The sequence below is a fragment of the Rutidosis leptorrhynchoides genome, chromosome 11, assembly GCF_046630445.1.
Source record: "Rutidosis leptorrhynchoides isolate AG116_Rl617_1_P2 chromosome 11, CSIRO_AGI_Rlap_v1, whole genome shotgun sequence".
NCBI lineage: Eukaryota > Viridiplantae > Streptophyta > Magnoliopsida > Asterales > Asteraceae > Rutidosis > Rutidosis leptorrhynchoides.
The window spans coordinates 272,516,459-272,531,444 of NC_092343.1; positions in this window are offsets into that span (position 1 = coordinate 272,516,459).

Consider the following 14,986-nt stretch of genomic DNA (forward strand, 5'->3'; position numbering starts at 1 on the left):
TCACCAACCTTTGTGTTGATATTTTTAAGCATGTTTTTCTCAGGTGCTTAAGGTTATTTGCTTCCGCTGTCGTGCTAGTCTTGCAGTAGACACCCGCTACTCTAGTGTTATCACCGCATGAACTGTTTATCTTGCATTCAAACTTTAATACATTTGAACTATGTTTTGTAACGACCTAAGGGTCACATATATTTATTCATGCTTGCTATTCGTAGAAGCATACTGTTGGTGTAAAACATTTGATGTCGGTTATGACGTCACCTTTTTATCGTGAATGCAACTTCTTTTATTACAACATGTAGTACTTAACCTTGTAATGATCCTGTTGTTGATGATTCGCACGCGATGGTTTTGTACGGGGCATCACAAGCATGGACCGAACCCGACACTTTTATTCTATGTTTGATTAAAGCCCAAAAACATGTGAAGACTAATATCCTCTCATGACCCATTGGGAATTGGTAATGGTGTATACAAACCCGCATTGCATCTGTGCATGTGCATTTTAGCAATGTAACACTCTTGACCTTGCAAAACAATTTTATTAACATCCCGTTTCATGTGAGGCCAATAAAAACGATTTTTTTTATACCGGCAAGAGTTTCATTCATTTCAAAATGCCCTGCCAATCCTCCTACGCGAGTCTCGGTTATAATAGCTTCACGAATGGAACCACTCAGATTGCAAAGCCTAGAGCTTTTAAAAAAATAACCTTCACAAATTATGAATGAACCGAATGGTCCAACCTGACACTTCTCCCATATTTTTTTAAGTCTCTTTCCACCTAGTACATATCTCGCCACTGTTCGAAACCCATGACCTAAATACTCATAGTACTGAGTAATGAATGTTTTCGCCTTAACGCGACCACGACCTAATGTAACTCCTTTGCTTGATGTTTGATGACAAAGGTATAATCTTGTAACAATTCGACCCATTTAGCGTGTCGGGGTTAAGTTTATGTTGCCCATGATGAATATATTTAAGAGACTCATGATCTGAATATAATATGTATTTGGATGGAAGTAAGTAATAACGCCACACTTCGAGACATCACACGATGGTATAAAAATCCCGGTCGTAAGTAAAATATTTGTGACGTACCTCATTGAGTTTTTCGCTTTTTGACTAAATACACCTCCTATCCCCATTCCCGATGCATCACATTCAGCTAAAAACACTTCATTAAATTTAGGTAATGCGAGTATAGGAGCATGAGTTACCTTCTCCTTCAATGAACAATGAACTGAAAGTCGTAGTTGCTTCTTCCGTCTAAGTAAACCCATTGCCCTTTAGACATTTGGTAACGGGTGCGATAACCGTACTAAAGTTCTTTATAAAATGCCAGTAGAAGGATGCTAATCCATGAAAACTTCGAATCTCGTGAATAGTAGATGGAATCGACCAAGATGTAATTGCTTCAATTTGGGATTCATCTATACGTATACCATTGCCCGAAATTATATATTCCAAAAATGTCACCTAGCGGGCTAAGAAGTGGCACTTTTTGCTATTCGTGTATAACTTCTCATCCCTCGAAATAGTCAAACTTCCCGCAAATGCTCGTGGTGTTGTGCTTCATCGGGGTTATAAATTAAAATTTCTTCGAAATGCACACAACACCGAAACGACTATAGAAAGGTTTAAATACCGGATTCATTAAGCGCATAAAAGTGCTTTGGTGCGTTTGAGAGAGCAAAAGGCATCACCATTCATTCTTATAAGCCATCTCATGTTTTAAAAGTGGTTTTTCATTCATCACCGGTCGCATCCATATTTGGTGATAACCACTCCTTAAGTCTATCGTCGAAAAAACGGTTGCACCATGTAGTTGATCAAGATCATCAAAACGCAGAATAGGTAATCGATATTTGATTGTGATTTTGTTAATGGCTCTAATATCGATGCACATACGGAACGACCCTCCATATTTCGGTATGAGTAGTGCGGGAACCTCACGCTCTCTCTTGCTTTCTTGGATCAACCCTTTATCTAATACGTCATTAACTTGGCGTTGGAGTTCATCAAACTCTCTGGAATACAAATAGTAGGCGGGCATATCTGGGATAACAAATCCTGGCACAAAATCGATACAATGTTGTATCTCTCTCATGAGGGGTAAGTCGGCCGGTATCTCTTCAAATATGTCCACGAATTCATTCAGAAGATGCTGCATTTGAACTAGTGGGAGGGGCATGAGAATTAACTTCCTGGACTACTAGCACGAATGTAACGGGTTGTTGCTTCGCCTCATCTTCAAACGCATCCCGATTAAGAATTATTGTTGAATCACCCCTGGAGTATGTCTCGAGTCTAGTGGTGCGAGCGTGATACTTATACCATCCTTCACGACTAAATATGCAAAATACAAAAATTTTAGGATGAATACCTCACTAAATCGTTTGATGAAGCAGATTATCCGAAGGAGATGTTTTTGTTGAACCCTAATCAAACTTTGTTTTCAATCAACCTACGATAAAATAAAATTCATGAAAATCGACTCCTGATTAATGCATTTAGACTTAATAAATCCCTAAAAGAAGCAGAAGAAACATGATCAAATACCTTTATGGATACTCGTCATGGATGAAGATGATTGCGATGACAATGAGGTTCTTGAATCGATCTCGAAGAAGAAGCTATGTATCATGGAATTGGAATAGATAGATGCCACTGGTTTTGAAAGGTAATATACTGGAATGTAGAAGGGTAATTGACTAAAATACATTTTTTAAAAAACTTTTGTCACAAAATACACTTTCTTAAAAAAAAAATGCCAATATACATCATTGAGTCGACCAACGTTTTGGTCGACCACCATATACCTTGGTCGACCACCTCATTTTTCAAGGTAGTCGACCAAACTTCATTGAGTATCCGGTCGACCACCGTGTAAACATGGTCGACTACCTCTCTAATTTTTTCATGGTCGACTACCCCAACAAGAAAAAATGTGGGCGACCCAATACATGGTCGACTACCAAAAATTGGTCATAAAGATTTGTGGTGTTTTCAATCCTTATCATTTACGGAGTAATTCAATTTCAATTGGATGAAAATAATAATTGGGACACCATGTTCATGAAGGAATGTATCTGTATCTTCTAAGGCCTTTGACCAAGTCTTCTTGTATATGAGCAGCAGATATCCATATATGTGCTCAAGCTAACAGTACAAAGGTGGCTGGGAATGCTACTGTAACTACCCCGTAAATAAATATGAAGAAAGGAATAAAAAAATTGTTGAGGTGTGGAGACATTAAACAAGCTGAAAAAGTGTCACCAAAAACTGTTAATAGACTTGCACGGATTTTGCAGATTTCGTGATACGTGAAACCTGAATCCAGGGAAGTCGACCAACTCATTGGTCGCCCGCGTTGTTTTTTTGCTTTGTGGTCGACAATGTGTAATTGAGGTGGTAGTCGACCATGTTTACATGGTAGTCGACCATGCTCTGAATGAAGTTTGGTCGACCACCTTGAAAAATGAGGTGGTCGACCAAGTTAAAAGGGTAGTCGACCATATTGTTGGTCGACCTAATGGTGTAAAAAGACAATTTTAAAAAATATATATATTATTGAACAAAAATTAAAAAGAAAAGTGTATTTGGATGAATATCCCTAAAAATTAGGTAGAGATGCTTCGTGTTGTTCTATTAAAATGATATTAAGATCATATGATTAATTTAATTTGAATGGTCATATCAGAATGGTAATGAATCTAATTAACAAATCTAATGGCTCATATTTAATATTTTTTATTTAAATTAATTAATTGCTCTATTAAAACTTTGCTTTAATGTATAGGAGAGAGGGATTATTTTTATTTATTATTTCAGTTTCAAATATTAACTTTCAAATTTTGAATAACGGTAATCAAATTTTAAATAAGTTATGTAATTTCAAATAAAAGTTATGGAATAGTTATGCAACTTTAAATAACTACTTTGTAATTTCAAATAAGGGGTAATTTAGAATAATAGATATGCAATTTCAAATGATGATTATGAAATTTCAAATAATAGCTACGCAATTTCTAAACATAAATCGAATAATGAATATACATTTTCAAATCGGATAATTACTTTAAAATATATTACATAGACATTTAACCTCCTATAAGAGCTCTCCTAACGGTGGTGTCTCCACCTCCGCCCAAGCCGCCGCCCAGGTGGGCGCCGATGGCACGACACCGCCCAGGGGTCCGCCCACCCCACCGTGCTCCATTTTGTGTGATTGAATCATTTTCCTGGACGGACATTTTGGGTATTTTTTACGGTTTAGAAAAAAAAATTAAAAATTAAATACCAACGGCTATATGCAACGGATACTTTTTTTTTTCACTCTATATATACACATTCAAATTCATTTTTAACACACACATCTTTTTCATTCTCCCAACCTACAATATCATTTTATCAATTTTTTTTTATTTATCAAAAAAATGAATCCAAAAAACCCAAATTACGATCCCGAACTAAGCGTCATATTAACGATCACAAATACAACAAATGCTAGTGATACTCGCGCACTCGAATTACCCGAGGCATTGGATGAGTTAAGCGATGATGAAGAAGTTGTCCCCGTACCAAGAGCACCACGACGATATTTACATACAGATTGCGAAGGCCGCACAAGAGCTTTATATAATGATTATTTTTCCGACAATCCCACGTTTCCGGATGATTATTTTCATAGAGGGTGTCGAATGAGCAAACCTTTATTTCTTCGTATATGTCAAGGTATATTGAATTTTTTTCAAACTCCGATTCCTGAATATTTTACTTACTTTCATCAAAAACGTGATGCCGCCGGATTACTTGGTTTTAATACTGTTCAAAAAGTAACATCTGCCATACGTCAACTAGCTTATGCTACTTCGGCCGATCTTTTTGATGAATATTTTCATATGGGTGAACAAACCGCATATGATTGTTTAAACAATTATTGCTAATGTGTTTTTCATTTGTACGCTACTGAATATTTGAGAAAACCAACTGCACAAGATGTGCAACGTTTGACCACTAAACATGCTCAAATAAATGGTTTTCCGGGGATGTTAGGAAGTCTCGATTGTATGCATTGGAGATGGAGAAATTGTCCACAACGGTGGAAGCTAGGGTCATTATACACGAGGTGATCATGGTTACCCGTCAATTATGCTTGAAGCGGTAGCCTCGTACGATGGGTGATTTTGACACGCTTATTTTGGACCTGCAGGTTCAAATAATGATATCAACGTACTTAATCAATCTGATTTGTTTACCGAGTTATTAGCCGGTGAAGCTCCACCTTGTACGTTTATAGTTAACGGTTGTACATTTGATAAAGGTTATTATTTGGCAGATGAAATTTATCCGGAATGGGCAACATTAGTGAAGTCGTTCAGAAATCCGATAGACCCGAAACAATCAAAATTCTCAAAGTACCAAGCATCGGCAAGAAAAGATATTGAACGAGCATTTGGAGTACTACAAGGTCGATGGACCATTGTTTAACAACCGGCAAGACCGTATTACATCCGCAAAATCAGAAGGATTATGTTAACATGTATCGTATTAAATAATACGATAACCGAGGACAACGGTCGTTCATTTTGTGATCTCGAGGAGAATTATCGTCCGATTCGACGTGCACGAGGAACATTCCACGAAAGAGTCGAGGCACATATACGGATGGAGGCGGAATTAAGAGATGTGGGCATTCATCGACTACTATGAGATATGCTTGTAGAACACGTGTATAATCTTCCACATCATTATCATATTCGACATGATCCAACAAGAAATCCAAACAATCAAGATGAGGCAGGACCTTCACACGTTAACGATGACGAAGACGAAGACGACGTTGAAGAAGAAGGCGAAGAGTAGTTTTTTTAATTTTAATGTAATTTTATTTTTCAAATTTTAATGTAATTTTTAATTTCAATTATTGTAATGTTTTTAATTTTAAATAAAAGTTTAGTTTTATTTTAATAAATATAGTTTAGAAAAAATAAAAAAGTAATAAAAAATATGGAAGAAAAATGTAAATGTTGGGAGTGTTTAGTGCTGGAGGACTAAGGCGAAACCATTGGGAGTGCTCTAACTAGTTAACATAGAAATGGTGTACTCGTAATATCTTTCGAGTCTAGTGTTGCGGCATTGAGTGTAAGTAGCAGATCAAATATTGAAAGAAAAAAAAACAACTAAACAGCAGCTTCTTTGTATTTTGAGCAAAATACCACATTCTTTTTAACAAATTAAAGTGATAGATAAGTAGATATATGTGAGCCACTAATCATCAGCTGGCATGTCCTCATCAGCATCAATAGTTTTGTCACCCTACAAAACAAGATGCCATGCTTAAGTAATCAGACTAGAACAATCTTCACCAGATTTATTATATTATATTATTGATAATAGAACCATACATATAGTGATTCAGTTCGGTGCATAAGATTTGTATGTCTCCGAGAACTATTTAAATAATTCCAGTTAGGCAGTTAATACCCGAGTGAAAACTATTTGTCCTGCCCAACTAACTTGTGGAGACCTTATATGTTATGTTTAACTATCAAAATATCAATAACGGAAATCAACTTTATAACAAAATAAGACTGCATTAAAACTAAAGTAAAATTGACTACACATAAATTCAGCATTCTATTTTGACTTTTAAGTGTCAATATTTAACCACAACCACCACATATAACTTGTGAATTTATTATTGTTTCGACAACCTATAACATCCACTTGGTGCGGTACATGCACACTTCGAAAATATCTTTCACCATTGTATTACGCTTGACGGACTAAACAGAGCACTATGACTATTGACTAGATCAACAACCCGTAAACACTGTAATTTTAGTCAAACAACATGTCAAATACTTAACTACACTCAAGCTCTGATTTTTATGTTATGTTCAATGTGCATGTTTAATGAACCCCGGAAACATGTCAACAAGTTTATCAAAAATACTAATCAAAAGTTGGGCGAAAGAAAAATGAAGAAAATATATATGTAACCTGCTTAATTTTTTTCGTAACGCCACTAGTTGTGATGTTCTTCCGTGCCCTCGCACGCTTCTTTCGCGTCTTCTTTTCTCTCTTAGCTGTGTAAAAAATCATTGTTAGTTCAGTGTTTGTACAATTCTTGACAATCCTTGTTAGCGAAACAAGGGTATTGAGATCTGATCACATAATGGGTGATATAACAGGATATGGTGATGGATGTATGCTTGTTGGCGATTCCCTGAAGGTAGTACGAAGGTATCGTACTTTACGCCACCAAGATACGAAGGTAACTCATTGAGAGTGTTAGTACGATTTTCCGTATAGCGGCTGTAAGGTACTAGTACAGAAGATTAGCTGCTCAGCGCATGGCGTATACTGTTGATTGTTGTTTGCCCTCGAGAAATAATCTCTGCAGACCCGGAACACAGATATAAGATCTGTGGGGTGGCCTCAATCAATCTGTGGATCAGTCTGTAAGGATCCGTCTAGCGCACTGCTGCTAAGCGGCCAATGTTGTTTTAGAGTGAGAAAGAACTGTGTGAGAGAGAAAGTGTACTTCTCTCTGACTGAAGTTCAGATCAGAATGATGTGAAATGTGGTGACCCAGGGGGTCTATTTATAGGCGTAGAATGTCCGAAATTCACGGGATACACGTGTCAATCACTGAATGGTTCTGTTACGTGAAGTATCCTGAATGTCGGTGGCGTGTGCTGACGTGGCTGCGTGCCGTTCACGCGCTAAGTTAAATGGCTTATGCATAGAAGCTGCCTGCAGGGCTTACGCTTGACGCTGGGCGGCCTGCTGGACGCTGGGCGGTAAATTCTGAAGATCAACAAATTTAGCTATCTCTTGTGCTCTTTAATCGAGCTTTCTATATAAAAATGATGTTTTTATGCGTGTATCTCCTAGGATACACCATTAAGTCCCCCCAGTTTAATGTCTTTATGTTTGTGAAAAAATAAAGTCATTAAACTAAAAATAAAAGATGCCTTTTTCCTCGAAGACACAAAACTGCTGTAGTCGTCTGATTTTCGGCTCTGACGTCATACATCTAATTATGAATTTGCCCCCAAAATCTTTTTTGACGTACTTTCAAAATTCAAATTGTTCTGTTCAATTAATCTGATCCATACACGCGTCGCAATCTCGTCCCCCTTTTCTATTCATTAATCTACTTATGCGTAAACCGTTCTCTTTTTTCTTTTTACTCTTTCGAAACCTAATCATGTAACATCCCAACCCGTTAACCAACCAAAAACGCGGAATAAAAAAAAATTTAAAATTGATCTGGAGGGTGCACGGCGCGCACCACTGCCTGTGCGCGGCGCGCACAAGGCATGTGACAGTTCTGATCAAAATTTCCATTTTACGCGAAAAGATCTTCGACTTCCCGACACATTAAGACCAAATGCTTTTCACAACATGTTACAATAGTTAAAATTAACACGTTCCATTAATAAAAAGGGTTTTACGACACCGGGCCCACGTATGCCCAAATTACCCTTTAAGTACATAATACTAGTTTCGACCACACGACTTTTAATACAAAATAAAGCTGAGCATGGCGATTGGGGATACGCTACCCAATCCTAAATAATCCAAAAGCAAGCCTTCTAAAGCAACTACGCGAGTCCACTAGTCTCACGCTTACCCGAGCCACCACGTCCATGCAATCTATAAAAATGTAAACAACGAGAGGGTAAGCTAACGCTTAGTGAATGATAATATACTACATACATATATATGTATAAAATGAATACGCCACACAAATATCAAATACCGCATACCGAACAATCAAGCATAAAGGCAAGCTAGTCTAGGCGTACCGTACAAACACTAAGCACGGGCTAAGATACAACAACAAAAATATAAGTTCACCAACGACGATGTGAACCATGCTAAATAGCTACATCCGGAGGGTTAGCTACAACACAACAATACATTAATATATAACAATATAAACGAACAAGGTTAACACCTTAACCCAATACCGAGAACCAAATACCCAAATGAAGATTAGCCGAACTACACGAGCCTTAGTAATCCGAAGCCACACGAGATTATTATCTTCAACAAGACAACATCGAGGTTGGCCGAACTACACGAGCCTTAGTAATCCGAACTACACGAGATCACTACCTCAATAAGATGACCGAACTACCCATGTCATCGTGAACCCGAAACCACACGCGATTCACTTTCAACATCAAAACCCTTCGCCAATGGGGTTATATCATCCACATCACAACCACGTGTGATAGTGTACACACAAAACGTGTACCTCGCCAAAGGTGGTCAACCAAAACGCACAACCGTGCCAATTGGATCTAAACGCAAGTCCATCAAATCCACCTATATGTGAAGTGAGCTCTATAACCGAGAACCACTTCACCCGACCCGCACCCATCCTACACATACACATGTACATAGGATATTAACACTCACCTTGTCGCCTTGATGAATGCTTTCAAGTAATCCGCAACACGTCAAATGGAAAGTACCTAATCAATTCATCAAAAATACAATAACACACTTAGAGTGAATTTACAAACCAACTCAAATCGACACTTAGTTCAAATTCGACCAATTGCACTTACAAACACCAAACGCGTCCAAACTAACCACTAATTCACTAATCACAAGTGAAATGGTCCTAATAAGCCGAATGAACCCAAACTTAAGTGTTTAACACTTATCAATCTCAAAATTACCCAAAAACCCTAATTTTGACTCAATTCCAAAATTAGTCTTTCAAACACACCAAAAGGGTTCCAATACTTCCATAATCACTAAACCTAGTGATTAAACCCAATTACAAGTTCCAATTATAACCAATTTGTTCACCAACCCATTATCCACCAACAATAACAATAAACCCGATTAGTAGCATCACTAAACCCACTCCATGATTTTAAATGGATTTCTTAACAATTTAAGTTCAAACCCTAACTTGAATATCAAAATCAAACAATGAAATTCGGAGTTATAACTTACCACAACAACCAAAACGTAGCTAGGAACGAGGTGAACAACTTTAAAACCCGAGCTTTTGATCAAATCAAGTTCCTTCTTCACCAAAACCCCAAATCTCTCTCTAGACTTCCCTCTCTCTCTCTAAGAATGAATGAGAGTGTTTAGTGGATGTGAAAATGATCCAAAGTTGGATCCAAACCAACTGATAAAGCCTCACATCCGGCCTTAAGTGAAAAGACCAAAAAGCCCCTCATTAAACTCAAAATTAGAAGAAGACAGATTCTGTCCCTGGGCTAGTGCGCGGCGCGCTCACCCAAGGGTGCGCGGCGCGCACACTGGTCTGGGCAGAATCTGAGCCTTTTGATTTATACCACGCTTCACCCATTATACGCACATCATTTATACTCTAAGTATACTAAATATTAGGGTCTTACAACTCTCCCCTACTTAGAATCGATCACGTCCTCATGATCCTTGTCACTTAACCAAACGGACCACACTCCACGGTCCTCAGGCATAAGTCCCAATCCGACTTTCCTAAGCAATTCTTCCCAATGAATCGCCTTTAACAACTACATCGTCACCCGTGATTTATCAAATCCACAATCCGAGCACTAAAACCATGCTCATTCCCTAACATCGGGAAAACTCAATCAATCTCGTACCAAGATATCAATCCTTTAGCGTACTATTACCGAGTATAACGCCAAAAGCAACAAGGTCTCAACCTAAGGTCAACAACCCGAAACGATGAAGACCGAACCAAACGAACCCTTACGGATTACACCAATCACTAAACATCCCTTGTAGTGCGCCATACGACCAATACGCAACTACCGTAACATCATAATCCAACGGCTAGAACCGATAGCGCCCAAAACGACTATGGAAACGCAAAACCCAAGGTGTACGAAATCAACCATCGTCACACCCGTAATAAACATGTGAGCGAAACACGGCTATCGCCTCACTAATCCCACAACATGGTCCTCACGACCCCACCATCGACGTATAAAACGACCGATAGTTCCCGCAACATGGTCCTTACGACCCTACCATTGGTGTATCAAACAATCAATAGATCACACGACACGAAGGCTGGCCGAAAACACACGCGCCCTAGTGAATCCGAACTACACGCGACTCACTACCTTCACCACAACAAAAATCGGGAATGGCCGAACTACACGCGCCATAGTGAATCCGAACTACACGAGAGTCACTATCCCGGAGGAATGACCGAACTACACGAGTCATTTGTGAATCCGAACTACACGAGACTCACTCCTCAATACAATGACCGAAACCACACGAGTCATTTGTGAATCCGAACTACACGAGACTCAATCCTCAATACAATGACCGCAACCACACGAGTCATTTGTGAATCCGAACTACACGAGATTCACTTCCACAACATCGAGGTTGGCCGAACTACACGAGCCTTAGTAATCCGAAACCACACGAGATTACTACCTCAATAAGATGACCGAACTACACGAGTCACCATGAATCCGAACTACACGAGATTCATTCCAATAAGATGACCGAACTACACGCGTCATCGTGAATCCGAAAACACACGCGATCCACAATCTCAACACAGGAATGGTACTCGCATTTACCACCGGTACTCGCATTTCCCGATAGTGTTACACCATACCGACATAACACTACTCCCTTGATGAAGTCAGCGGACTCCGAAGGTCATGCTCCACCAATCACAACACCGGATGAAGTCAGCGAACCCCGAAGGTCATGCTTCACCGATCTCAACACCTCGCTCATGGTGAAGTCAGCGGACCCGAAGATCATGCTTCACCAATCAACCATACCATAATGAAGTCAGCGGACCCCGAAGGTCATGCTTCATTATTCGCAATACTAGGATGAAGTCAGCGGACCCCGAAGGTCATGCTTCATCAAGCAACACCTTTTTGGCCTCGAACGACGAGTAGCGTAACATTGCGCTCTGCTACGCCATAGTGAATCCTAACGGATACCACTAACCATTCCCACAATCGAGCAAGAACCACTTATATCAAACATAGGTACCCACAATAATTCTCCAAAAGAGAATCCGACACACACCTCCCTTAACCGAAGGATTTCACCTTGCTCGCCAAACACGTCCATTGTCTCTCAACGAGATTTACCACGTTACCACCTCGGTGATAATTCAAATCCAAACCATAAGTACAATTTATCCGAAATTGTACTCTACCACAAATCGACCAAAACCAGGTCTCGACAACATTTTCCGGATCTACCAAAAGCATCATCCGAAATCTCACACTAAAACTTCCTCGTGCGGGAGTGTAACTCCCCCACTTGGAACCACGTTCCATATCCACAACTCGTACAACCGCACAATGCTACCACATGTAGACTTTACCAACGATTGGGCTCACACGACCCATTACCACATCTTGCTCCAACCTTGAGCACACGAAGGATTTTAACCAACCCTTAAACACTTTGAACGAAAAGTGTACCGCAACACAATCGGAGTCGAACACCACGCTAGTAGGTATAAAAGAGGCACCTAATGTCGCGTCATAAAGACTCCATTACCAACACACATCGAGATTTAAAACACTCGATCTCAAGGGTTCCAACCAACTGACGAACCTCATGATTCGTCACTTCAACATAAAAGCGAACACGCTCTTAACAACCAAACACCAAAACCATTTCCGTGGCTTGGTAGAAACGTTTCCCAAATACTAAGGAATGCTTGGTTGCACCAAGTCTTACGCCCTTCGCCCGTCAATCAAACATCAACATAGGGTACTTCCATTAGGAACGTCACCCATAGCATAACATGCACAACAAAGGCATACAACTCAAACTCAAACGGCATTTAATAAATAATCAAAAGACATATTTATTAAAATGAAACGTACCTTAACGTCTCCTTGCCGCACCCGTCCCCGCTAACTTGGGACATTCCGACTTACGATGTCCTTCTTTTTGGCAATTGAAGTACACCATACCATCACCCTTTGGTACCGAACATTCCCAAGACTTGTGACCCCTCACGCCACAATTGTAACATCTAGCCGCACTAGAATCCGACATACCCGTTCGCGTACCACCCGTGCTCACACTCGGACCCTTAGCCCTCTTACTCGGAGCACCATAAGAAACGACCCTTCGCTCACTTGAAGGTTCACCCTTTTTCGATCGTGAATACGACTCGAAACCTCTAGCCAAGTCGAATAATTCCGAAAACGATTTCGCTTGACCCCGACTAATTTTACTTTTCAAGTCATCATTCAAGGTCCGATAGAAATCCCCCATTAACAAACGATCATTCCCCAAATACTCCGGACAAAAACGGGCCTTCGCCATAAAGGTCGTCTTGAGAGTACTCAAATTCATAGATCCTTGTCGCAAATTTCGCAACTCATTACGCAATTCCCACAAATCGGTCGAAGTCCGGAACTCCTCGAAGAATTCCTCCTTAAAGTCGTCCCACGATAAAGCCATAAACGTCTCGCCACCGACAAGATCAATCTTACCATCCAACCAATCCCTTGCCCTACCCCGAAACAAACTCGTAGCGAGTCTCGTCTTTCTCTCGGGAGGGCAATCAATAGTACGAAAACACCCTTCGACGTCCGAAATCCAAGTTGTGTTTACCAGAGGATCCGGTTTCCCGTCATACATCGGGGGTTTAGTCCTCATGAAGCTCTTAAGATAACGTTCCATTTCACTACTACCTTGAAGTTCGGAATACCTCCTTTCCATTCTTTCTTCCAACGCACCCATTTGCTCCGCAACGGCGGCCACAACCCTAGCGTTAAACTCCACGTCGTTCGTCTCGATCCCATTTCCCATCGCCATTCTAAGGAATGCAAAGCGATTAGATCACGAACGTATAAAGCACACACACAATACCGCCCCCATCTTGCTAAACACTCGTCGTACATCACTTGCTAGACTCGATTTGTACTCGTAATAAGGTTTGCAAGTCCTTATTACGCATATACGCCATATCAACTCGTTAGTACAACGACCGCCTCGCTCGATGATATAAACAAACACAAACAAAATCCTACGCGATATAAACACACGCGAGAATTATAATCACAACACAATCATATATTAATAATATCCACATTACTAATATAAACGTTAGTCGACCTATATACAAGGCACTAACTAAACCCATTCCGACCCGTAATCCTACAAGTCCCGCAACAAATTAAGCACACACACAAGTCTAAGTCTAGGCACCTATCTCAAGTCACCTAAATCCCTTAGACCATGCTCTGATACCACTTGTAATATCCCAACCCATTAACCAACCAAAAACGCGGAATAAAAAAAAATTTAAAATTGATCTGGAGGGTGCGCGGCGCGCACCACTGTCTGTGCGCGGCGCGCACAAGGCCTGTGACAGTTCTGATCAAAATTTCCATTTTACGCGAAAAGATCTTCAACTTCCCGACACATTTAGACCAAATGCTTTTCACAACATGTTACAATAGTTAAAATTAACACGTTCCATTAATAAAAAGGGTTTTACGACACCGGGCCCACGTATGCCCAAATTACCCTTTAAGTACATAATACTAGTTTCGACCACATGACTTTTAATACAAAATAAAGCTGAGCATGGCGATTGGGGATACGCTACCCAATCCTAAATAATCCAAAAGCAAGCCTTCTAAAGCAACTACGCGAGTCCACTAGTCTCACGCTTACCCGAGCCACCACGTCCATGCAATCTATAAAAATGTAAACAACGAGAGGGTAAGCTAACGCTTAGTGAATGATAATATACTACATACATATATATGTATAAAATGAATACGCCACACAAATATCAAATACCGCATACCGAACAACCAAGCATAAAGGCAAGCTAGTCTAGGCGTACCGTACAAACACTAAGCACGAGCTAAGATACAACAACAAAAATATAAGTTCACCAACGATGATGTGAACCACGCCAAATAGCTACACCCGGAGGGTTAGCTACAACACAACAATACATTAATATATA